Below are 12418 nucleotides of genomic sequence, written 5' to 3' on the forward strand. Positions count from 1 at the left end.
CTAAACACCAACCCACACTATCAACAACCAACCCCCAACCACCAACTCATGCTCAGCAGTAAACTTCCCCACAACTGCCAGTCCTCACTGTCAGCAACTGATAGGCTGTCACTGATGCTGACTCAGCAAGGGGCTCCCCAATTCCTACTTCCTGTCACTTTGAGCTGGTTAATCCCTATACATCTCTATGGTAAGAGGACTTCCAGGTCCTCCATTAAATTAAAGAAATTAAAGAATTCTTTTTTACACTCTAATAATATATTCTAGTATTTTATCAGTAAATGGCATCAAACTCACTGGTCAATCTCCTGAACAATTTATCTTTTTGTTTTGGAAAATTAGGATCACTTTTGCTGGGACTGAAGTCAAGATGACTCATCTTCTGAATTTGAATCTGACCTTAGACATTTACTAGCTGTGTGACTCTGGGCAAGTCACTTCATCCACCTTGCCTCAGTTTCCTCATCTGTAAAATGAGCTAGAGAAGGAAATGGCAAACTACTCCAGTATCTCCACCAAGAAAACCCCAAATGCATTCATGAGGAGTTGGATGTGACTGAAACAACTGAACAACAACAACGCCTACCTTCTAACAGCAGCTTAAATTTAGACAGAGAATAAGAGGAGAGAATAGGAGTCAGGAATTGACAAAAGTTAAGGAACTCTTTTTTTTTATCCCTTACTTTCCATCTTAGAATAAATACTATGTACTTGTTCCAAGACAGAAGAGTGGTAAAGACTATGTAATAGAGGTTAAGTGACTTTTCCAGGGTCACATAGCTAGGAAGTGTCTAAGGTTAGATTAGAATCCAGAACCTCCTATCTCTAGACCTATCCACCCAGGTACCTCTTTAAACATAAACAGAAAATATTTTTTCCCACAATGCAGTATTTACTTTTTTTTTTAATCACTTCTTTTGAGCAGGGTGGGGAGGGAAGAGGATGATTTACTGGTTTGGCTGCAGTATTTTTCCTAACAGTATTTTTCCCTCTACTAACATCCTCTAATTAGATCATTGGCAAGACTGATTGACAGGCAAAGTAATGGAAACATTTTTGTGTTGTCTACTATGGTCCTGGGAACTTTGTTACCCTATGTGGCATTTGCTGGCAATTTAATTGCTCTGCAGGTTTATTGTTGAATATTAAATATTTGATTTCCCCCTATTTCAACATGTGATGAGAGCCCTTTTCAATTTCTTATGTTTACCTCACTAAATAAAACTGGCTTTTACTAACTGAAGACATATTTAGTCCTTTAAGGATTCTGAGAACTAGCTTTCCCTAAAGTTAAAAAAATATATATGATTTCCTTGAAATTTGACATGGTCCTGAGTGTACTCCTAGCAAAATAATTTTATGGACTAAAATGATTCAGAAATCAGGCTGTCCTTTGGATAAACATTCAATTGAGACATGTAGTTTTCATAATTCTGTCCAAGTCTATTTAAAATGTTTTTCACTAGTTTGCTATAAAGGTAATGATATATTTTTATTCTCTGTATCCCATTCTCTCAGCCATCTGAAAGATGAGGAAACAGAAGCAAAAGAAGACATGGTACAATTTCTGGAACTCATTGTTTTCCCTTTCTCCAAACTCTCCTGTTTTCTTGAGGCTACCACCATCTTTCTAGACACACAAGTTCACAACCTCAAACTTGTATTCACCTCTTTATTCTCTCTCACTCTTGAAATTCAATCAGTTAGTTGCCCAATTCTATTCATTCTGTTATTTCCTTCTTCCCACCCACAGAAATATCTGCCTAGATCTGACCCTTCTGACTTTCCACCTGGACTATTGCCAACAGTCTCCTGCTTCTGGTCACTATACAAATACCAAGCACAACTGGGACAATGCCACTTCTCTACTCCCTACAGATTCCAGGATAAAATACAAACTCTTTGTTTAGCATTATTTTTTAAAAACCCTTACCTTCTGTTTTAGAATAAATACAGTGTATTGGTTCCAAGGAAGAAGAGCAGTAAGACCTAAGCAATTGGGGTCAAGTGATTTGCCCAGGGTCACACAGCTAGGAAATATATGAGGCCAGATTTGATCCTAGGACCTCCTGTCTCAAAGCTTGACACTGAACCACCCAGCTGCCCCCTACACTGTCTATTTAGAATTATCCAAAATGTCTCTATACTGATTTTGCATTAGCCCTCCCAACAAGTTCTATGTTTTAGCCAAATTGGCCTAAATTGCTGTTTCTTGAATACAACATCCCATATTTTATAGTCCTATGATATATGTATATATCAATTTCCAAATTATGAATAATTTCCATTACATTTTATAATTAGGATTTATAAAATTACAACTCATTTTTCTTAAAAGAATGATATTCCAATAATATTTCAGTCAAACTGACCTACTTCCTAGTTTCTAAATCCTATCTCTGTCTTCTTTATATTATCTGACACTTCAAATGTGTTCCTTCCTTATAATTATCTTATAATCCTTTGTAGTTGCTTTTCAATTGTTTTCAGTCATGATCCCCTTTGGGTTTTCTTGTCAAAGGTACTAGACTGGTTTGTCAATTCCTTCTTCAGCTCATTTTACAGATGAGGAAACTGAGGCAAAGAGGGTGAAGTGATTTGCCCAGGATCATACAGTTAAGAAATAGCTGAGGTGATTCCTTCAACCCTCAGAGGGCTGCCTTCTTCAAAGAACTGATGCTGACTCAACAAGTTAGTTTTTAGCTTATTCTCTCTCCTCATATTATATTGTATTTATATATCTGTACATATGCTAGTCCACCGTCTGACTTGCTTCAAATCTCACCTTCCACAGGTAGTTTTTCTCAATCCCTCTTGATTCTAGGAACTTCTCATTTTTTATATTTCCTGTTTATCCTAAATGTAGTTTTTTTTATACATAGTGGCTTGTTGTCTCATGAGATTGTAAGCTTCTGAAGGGCAATGATTGTCTTTTGACTTTTTTTTTTTTGTATTCTCAAGTCATTAACCCATTCCCTAACACAGAGTAGGCACTTAATAAACACTTATTTGACTCACTGACTGGACCCATTTTCTTATTTGTCAAAACAAGTGGGTTGGAATAAGACCTTGATATCTTTTGCAGTTCCAAGAATTGGTTATCTAACTCATTTCTCAATGGGTCCCAAGATTCTTACACAATGTGATTCCTGCTTATCCCAGGAAAATCCTGAGAATATCTTCACCTGCCTTGTTTAGCACTTTCTAAAACATCTCTTAGTTCTCTTTCAGGCAGTCAGGCCAACAAGACATCAAATAGAGGACAGTTTTTATTTGATGAAAGAGATATGGTGCACACAGCACCTTGCTGTGCAGATTTCTCTGGTACCCACAAGGGCAAGCTCTGTAGGTTGACTTCTTCCTCAGAGGGTCGTGTTGCAACTTCAGCATCTCCATCTGGGGTGAATCATCTTCAGTGAACATGGCTCCCTGTAGTGGATAGATGGTTTTGCAAATCTCTGTCCAGGTCTGTATCGGTTTCTTCTCCTTGAAGTCTATAATTCTTATATCTAAAAGTAGATGTCTTGTTCTTGGGCCTTAGAAAATCCCCCATGAATTAAAGTTACAGGTTTACCTGTATGCTCAATGCATTTTCAATTTAATGGCTTGGAGGACTTAACCCTTTCAGCTCTGGAACTCTCACCCAGGAGCCCCTAAGTTTGGACTGGTTTGTGTTTCTTGTGGCATGCTTTATTTAGGCCAGCTAAAGCCAAGCTTTACTTTTTGAACCCTGGGCATTTTCTTTTTTTTTCTTTTTAAACTCTCACCTTCTTTCTTGGAATCAATACTGCATATTGATTCCAAAGAAGAAGAGCAGCAAGGGCTAGACAATTGGGGTTAAATGACTTGCCCAGTGTCTGAGGCCAGATTGGAACTCAGGACTCCTGTTTCTTGGTCTGGCTCTCAATCCACTGAGCCACCTAGCTACATCCCTCTAGCCATCATCTTACCAGCTGCTTTGCCACATAGATCTCCCTGATTTCTAGTTCTATAATAAAATTAATACTGCCATTACTACTTGAAAAGTTATGCCAATTTATTTCCTTTTGCTTCCCTTTATTGTCCTTGTAACTTTCCAAACCAAAATGCCACTCCCTGGATATAGATAGATAGATAGATAGATAGATAGATATAGATATAGATACATATATGTGTATGTATATGTGTCACACACATATATACATATAGATAGAGATACACAAATATATATATATATATATATATATACATACATATAACACTTAAGTAAATTGTGGACATATATACACCTGGATACATTATATACATATATGTTGTTTCTATTGAGAGAAAAGTCTCTTCTCTTTTTTACTTGATTCCTCAGGTTTTAGCACAGTGCTTGGCACAGAGTACATGTTTCCTAAGTGCTTTTTCATCCATTTATCCTTACTTGAACATAACCCTATGTATAGTTGTTTTCTGCTCAGAATGTAAGATACAAAGGGCATTGGGTAACCAGCAATCCTTCTCAGGCTATTATACACCAGTTCTAAATGTCTGTGTTAGAGTTGCCATTTATAGATCCTGGTGCTCTTCATGCCTTGTCTCAGATGCATTTGGGCCAGAATCTTGCTTGGAAAAAAAAAAAAGCTATTTGCACCTGAAGGATCTTTCTGCATGCCAGACTGAGCTGTCTAATGCTACAGCTTCCCAGCAGCCCACTGCTGTAAATCTGTGCTTCAGAAGTGTGATTTGAGGGTTTTTTTGTTTCAACTAGGGGGTTTTCTAGAATGACTCAAACCATTCATAGCAGGAAGAGAATTAAGAATGGTATCTTGTGTTTTGAAGCCACAGGCAAAGAAGCTTTTTTCCTAGTGAACAGGATAATTTCATTAATGGATTGTGGTGTATGTGACATATAACAAAAGGCCAAGAGCCTACATGTGGTTTTTTGTCAAGAAGACACTGGGCCAATGAAAGCTATTTCAATTGTAATGCTTTTAACTCATGTGGAATTTATTGCTCAAATTTCTATCAGCATTTTTGCTTCTCCTACTCAAAATGCATACTGTGAGGAAGAGAACTAGATAGCAATGCTTTATTTACACTATGAATAAAAAGATGGCATCACCTATCCTTAGCTTTGGCAGGAGACTCAGTATATAAGGGATGGGAGAAATGTCAAGGTGATGCATTTGCTTCTCCATTAGACCTAACCCAAACCTAAGGACAAAGTCCTGGCCTTTTTATGTAACTTCACATTCCCCATAAGGCCAAGATCAAGTGTGCGTAAAGAGGTTTGGTCCTGAAGGCGGCCCGATTCCAAGAACTTTGAGGAATTGGTTCTCAAAATATCTGAAAGTGTTGGAAAAACTCTTGGGATTGATGCAAACTCAAAAAACAAATAAGGAACAAGCTTTGGAATGTAGGAAAGTCTCCTGGATGAGATTAAGAGTTCAGCCCAACCATCCACATAGGAAAAAACCAAATGGATAAAGACAGTCAAATTCACAGAATATGACATGTGACTATACAGAAAACCCAAAGGGCTTATAAACAACAAAAATGACTTAGATACACATTACAAGTTGTATAATTGAAAATCTGTTACCCTAAAAAAGAACTACATTTCCCGGGAGCCCACTGACTTCCTGTCTTTACATACTTCCTGTAGACTGAGGATATTAGTGAGTTGGTCCTCTTGGGCCTCTTTGGCAGGATGACAGTGAGTTTGGTGGTGGCAAGGCAGGCATCTAAACTGGCTGATCAGACATGGGCATGTGGTTTTTATTTTGTATCCTCTTTATTCCTTTATTTCTAATGATCATTAATAAATCCCTTAAAATATATTTTCATTATTGAAATCTAATTTTAATTTTTACATTGATGGCAACCACTAGTTAGAGAAGAACCTCTCAGTTTTTTAAGATAGCTTAGATAAAAAAAAATTTTAAGCCACATTTCTCCTGCCAAAGCTTTTCACCCACCCCACCTACCCTTGCAAACACTGAACTCTCTTTGGAGCTGTTGCCTTTTTCTTTCACTACTTTTTGCCTAGTTGCTCTCCCTACTGCCCAGGCTATTTTCATCTAGGGGGACTCTTGGCAAAGAGGAGATAAATCACTTCTCTTGCCCATCTGCTTGAGCCCATGTTCCTCAGTTCCTTGCTGCTTCCTCTGGCATTGCTGATACTATTGCCAATCCAGCCTCCTAGGTTGTCCCAGTCATCCACTCCTGACCTTCTTGATCCCCATTGCTCTTCCTCCTGCTCCTGCTCTGGCCCCAGCCCTGGACTCCAAGACACTGGGAGCTACTCCTGTTGCTGATCCTTTTGATGTTGCTGACTGCTACAGCCAAGAAGCTTAGAGTCCTTGAAGCTGCTCTCTGGACAGCTGGTAAAAGACTTGGGTGTGCTTTCCCTAGGCAATAATGAGCCCCCATGTGTCAGGAGACCTCAGGTGGGGAAGGGGAAGCAAGTTACTCTTCCAAACAGGAAGTAAAATTACAAGCATGGCATACTCTATGAAAGAGCAGTACCGTGCCTATTTCAAACAGCTTCCAGTTTTAGGATTTTTTTTTGTTTCTCCCATTCATGAGTTTCCCATTAATCCTTTCAATTATCCTTCCTGAGATTCAGGGGGAAAATTCATCTCCCTACAACCCTTTGCCATTTGAGCCTGCCCAGTCTCTAAGATTCATCTAGTTTGGGATTCCTCAACTCCATGTTCTCCCTTGCTATGGGAAATCCCACAGTTCTGACAAAAGGAATCCAAACAGATAGAGAAGGAACTTTAAAGAGCCTGGAGGTGAACATTTTAAACCTTTTCAGACTCCATTATTTTATGAAAGTCTCTGTATTTTATTGTATTTTGCTGATGGTCTGTTTTAAGATTTAATTTTGTTGTTTTAAGTTCATATATTAATGTATTCAAGTACTATTCTGTTACACTGAATCAGTTTAATCTACTGTGCTTTAACTATTAAATATATTCTGTTACCTTTCTCCTATAACTATGCGAAAAAATAAGCCCATAAAAAACAGCTTTTTCTTCCATTTTGCATTCATTAATGATCACATAGATGATGAACTCAATCTGGCTAACAACCTTTGAAGAATTTAATGAGCTAAATATCTCAAATTGATTTTAAGGAGTCTTGAGACATGATTTTTAGATTTTTTTCTTTCAACAACTCTGACAAAACTCAAAACTCATTTTGCCTGCCTCTGAGTTATTTGTAACAAGAAGTAAAGAGTCCATTTTAATAGCTGAAGTGAAGCACTATTATAATCCCCACCTCCCACATTTGTAAAAATATGAATGGATAGGGCATAACAGTCTCATACCAAAGGAACTAGGAAGTTGATCCCAGGACATGTTACCCCTGAATGGCTCCCAAGAGGGAGCATCTCTCATTTGTAACTTGTCAGCTTACTCTATCTTTACACCAAAATGATATAGATTCTTGGTGACATTTTTAGAACCAACATCAGCAGTACAGGTTTGTTTTTTTCTAGACTCCTCTGCCACATTTTTGTAATGATGGCAGTAATAGATTTTTAAAAATATATCAGTCAAGGTTGTTAGATTGCTACTCCTGAAAAACTTGTCCCAAGTATCCATTAGCTTTAAATGTCATACAGCAGATACATGTGAATCCTAATGATAATGGGTTTGTTTGCTATTGTAATTAAGTGGGCTATTATAACTTTGGGTTTTTTTTGTTACCTTTTGAATGTGCATTATCTATTGTACTATTGTTCTTTATAAAAAATTGTTACTTTGTGAAAAAGTCATTTGCACTCACAGTGGATCATGGCCAGGTTTGAAGGAGTACATAGATCTAATTTTTTGAGTGAGAAACCTTTGTATTCTTCTTTTCCTTAGCTGACACAGTGTGTCAATTATTATAAGCTATTTGTTTTTGAGTTTTAAAACTTTTTTATTATTGTTTTTCCTTACATGTGCAATATATTCAGTTTTATTTTTTCTATTTTGTTTATATTTGAAGCACGTGTCAACAGTATTGAGAAGATTTTTCTTTATTTTTTTTTTATTTTGCAGTAATATCAGTTTGAAATACATTTGCCCTAATGTCAATACATACCTAAAAAGCTTTAGACTATAAAAATGATTCTATTAATTGTTTAAAAAAATTATGGGACTTTGCTTAATGATTCTGTCTGAGAAGGGAATACAAAAAGAGCCATTGCACAGTGCCAAAGAAGACAAAGCTACTTGCATAATGCCAATCAAGCACAAGGTCAAAAAAGGGCCAAACCAATCCAGGTAGGATTCATGAACTTCTAAGCCAATACAAAAGGTCTTGTACATAGTGTGAGACTCGAGGTTGTGGCACTTGACATATGTTAAGATGCAGGATGCCTTGTATCAACACTCTTTGTGAAATACAGACAAATACCAAAGTTTGGCTATCATCCCGGCTCCCCTTTATCCCTGAGAGTGAAGGAAAAATCAGACCAGGGAATGAAACTTCCCTATCACACAAAATTCTAGACCTTTTTTCTCTCTTATAGTATGGCAACTTCCTATAGTCTTGGCTGCAAATGGGTAAGTAAAAAATATTTCATTTTGCCTTATAGACTTGTGGGATAGAAATTACTTTTGGACTCTTAATACAAGGGCCTGTTATAAATTTATTAAATTGAACCCAAAATACAAGGGCCTATTATGAATTTATTCTTGTTTACTCAAAATTTTATGTACATAGAGTTTTGATATTTTCATTCTGATTTTGGATTTTTTCTTTCTCCCAAAAAGATTACTTTTTCTTCCATTTGTTTTCCTTTTATGTTTTTGTTTTTGTTTTTCTTTTGATAACTGACTCATATACCCTATAACTCAACCATTCATCCTAAGATGAACTGTGTGTTTCTCAAAATCCTCTTCAGGGGTGTAATAGATGATATTTGAGGGGGTAAATTTGATGATTACTAGATAACTAATGGATCAGGTAGTTATTTTCTTTTGCCTACCCTCCTCCCTCTATGCCTTCCATTTTCCTCCCTCTTCAGAAGCCTTTCAGCCTCCCCTCCCCCCTTCTTCAGTCTCCTTCAAGTCACTCAGTGTGAGTTGTGAGGTTTCAATGAAATAGTTCTTCATCTTCTTTGTCAAAGGAGTTTATTTGGGGAAGACAGGACAAGGAGTTTATTTGGGGAAGATAGGACAAGGGTGAAGGATGGAGGTAAGAGGGGTAGGATATCCCTATTATCTGTAATAAGTGTTAGGTTGGAGGATATTGAGAAATGGCAATTCAGTCACTAGAATGAAACAGAGTCTGTCAGAGAGAGATATAAGGACTATTGTCCTTCTTCTTTTGCCTTCAAATCAGCCAGGTCACCTCCAACTTGATTATCCCAAGTACCAGAGAGTACCACTTAACCCCCATTGCCTATCCCTTATTGTTCTTCTGTCTTGGAATCAATAGACAATATTGATTGTAAGATGAAGGTAAAGGTTTAAAAAATTATTACACACTTACTTTAATCCAGACACTGTGCTAAATTCTGGTAATAAAAATACAAAGAACAAAAAACATCTACAAAATTAGCCCCTGTCCACAAAGGGTTACATTCTAATAGAGGGAAGGTGAAAAGCTGGAGAGGAGAAGAGGGAGAAGAAAAAGTGAAACCTGGACAGGAATAAAGACAGGGCTAACTGGAGCACTTGAAGGCAAGGATGGATGGAATTTTCAAAGTGAGGAGGATATAGGGACAGTGTGAACTTCTAGGGTGAGAAGACTTTGGAAGCATGGCAGAGTAAATCTGGAGTGTCAGGAGTAGAGAGAGATAGACAAAGGTGCTCTTCCATTTCTTCTCTCTTGGCACAGGCTGTTTTTCATACTTTCAATGCACCTCACCTCCATCTTTTAGAAGGCTTTGGGGGTAGTGTGAGGGATCAAGCATTTATTAAGGCACCTACTATGTGCCAGACACTATGCTAAACACTTTGCAAATATTATCTCATTTAATCCTCACAGTGACCCTGGGAGGTACATACTATTATTATTATTCCCATTTTACAGATGGATCTTTTATTTTCTTCTTACAATAAGTTTTTATAGACATCTTTCATTTCTTATATCATCACAGTCATCTTTAGTAACATTTTGTATTTTTTTTTTTGGTTGTTTGTTTGCTTGTAAACCCTTACCTTCTGTATTGGCTCCAAGGCAGAAGAGTGGTAAGGGCTAGGCAATGGGGGTCAAGTGACTTGCCCAGGGTCACACAGCTGGGAAGTGGCAGAGGCCTGATTTGAACCTAGGACCTCCCGCCTCTAGGCCTGGCTCTCAATCCATTGAGCTAACCACCTTACGGGAGAGCTGTCCCATATAACAAATAATGCTTTTAAGCGGAAAAAAATTGGCACAACTGAATGATACATTGAAAAATCCCCAAAATATATGCAATGTTTCACACCTTACAGATGAACCTTAGAATCCCTAGTTTCATCAAACTTCAGCTCAAATATAATTTTCCTAATCATTTCTTCTTTATCCTGAACATATCTTGTTCTGACATATATTTATTTGTGTGTTGTCTTCCCGGCTAAACTGTGAACTTCTTGAGGGCAATGGCTAGCTTTTTTGTTTTCCTTTTTATCCCCAAAGCTTAGCACACACAGTTCCTGACACACTGGAGGCACTTTGTAAATGCTTGCTGACTGGCTGATTGGCTTTCCTGATCCTTAAAGATGTTAGTGCCATCATTTCCCCCAAAATTTACCTTTGTATTTTTTTGAGCATATATACATTTATTTCCTATTTACTTACGCAAAGAGATTTTGTTACTCCCTGTAGAGTGTAAACTCTTTGAGTACAAAGATTTTCATTTCTTATCTTTGTATGTCCATTGCCTAACACAGTGCTTGGCCCATAGTAGCTGTTTTTAACAAATGCTTTTTGATTGATTAGTGAGATTTGTAATCATGTCAAAACCCAAACAACCCAAACCATATCACTAGATCAAATAATGTAGAAAAAGCTTTTAACAAAAGATGATGTTCATTTATGCTAAATGCTCTAAAAAGGCATGGACATTGAAGTTTTTCTGCATTTTATAAAATATATTTCTATAATCAAAAGCCAGTGTTATTTGCAAATGGAGAAACCTGAAATTCTTTCCCAGTAAGGAGGGATATAAAGCCAGCATGCTCCCTCTCTCAACTGTTTTTTTAACATTATAGAAAAGTTACTGATAGAGATGACTAGAGAAGAGAATTAAAAGTATTAATATAGGCAAAGAAAAGACAAAACTGCCTCTGTTTCAAGACTACATGATGAATTTTATTAAGAAAATCATAGAGAAAATGCAAATAAGCCAGCAAATATACTGATATTATAGTTTCAGTAAATAACTATGATCTAAAATAATTCTACATAAATCGTTGGTATCTGCATATAGGGTAAAGGTTAGATAAACCAATGTAATAAAAAAGTAACAAAAATAATAAGCAAATAACAGAAAGAATCACTTCTACTCGAAATGTACACTTGAGTAGAATGACTAAATATAGCAATGTATTTCATATTGAAAATTACAAAATGCAAAAAAAAATCTGGCATTATTAGCCAAAATACATTCAAGATGTATGGGAATATCATACACACATATATGTATTAGCATTACACATATTTGTATAAACATACATGTTTATATATATATATATATAAACATATATATATATATATACACATATATATAGGTACACATATACACTGTTAAATTTTATTATGGTTGGACTTGAATATTTAATTGGTGGTCACCAGGGATTTAATTTCTAAATCCCAAAATGAATTACTAAAGTAAATGGAATTATTGATAATTTATTTGCAATAGAGGGAAGATCTTAAGAGAGAGAAAAGGGAAGAGAAAGAGAAAGAAAGCTATGGTTTCCTCACAGCTAGGTAGAAATTATAAGCCCCAGTCAGGGGAAAGGAGTTACAAGATGATGCGCCTTTCTCGGAAGTTCACACCTCCAGAAAGGCAAGGAAACTAAGTCAGCCTTTCACTCACCATGGTGACCATCTAAAAGGAAAGCAGTCTGAGGTCTCCTACATGAGCTCCTTCAGGGGTCCAGTTCCACAGCCAAGTGTCTTCACTCCAAGTCTGAGTGTCACTCTTCTTCACTCCAAGACCAAGTCACTGATCTCCAGTCCAGCTCCAAGCGATTGACCCTTTGATCTATCTCCATGTGCCTCTCTTTCCTCTATTTAAAGACCTTTTTCTCTTGTTTCACCTCCCCTAAATTTTACGTCTACCCATCACAGAAGACACACATCTCCAGGACTGCCCACTCAATGTATGAAATGGGTGTTCACACCTTTTGTAGTTAGTTAACACCTTTTTGTGGTTAGTTAACACCTTTTTTGGTTACTTAATACTTTTTTGTAATTAAAATGGGTAGATCTACTTTAAATACTGAGTTAACACTTTTGAGGA

The sequence above is a fragment of the Monodelphis domestica genome, chromosome 3 (genome assembly GCF_027887165.1).
Source record: "Monodelphis domestica isolate mMonDom1 chromosome 3, mMonDom1.pri, whole genome shotgun sequence".
NCBI lineage: Eukaryota > Metazoa > Chordata > Mammalia > Didelphimorphia > Didelphidae > Monodelphis > Monodelphis domestica.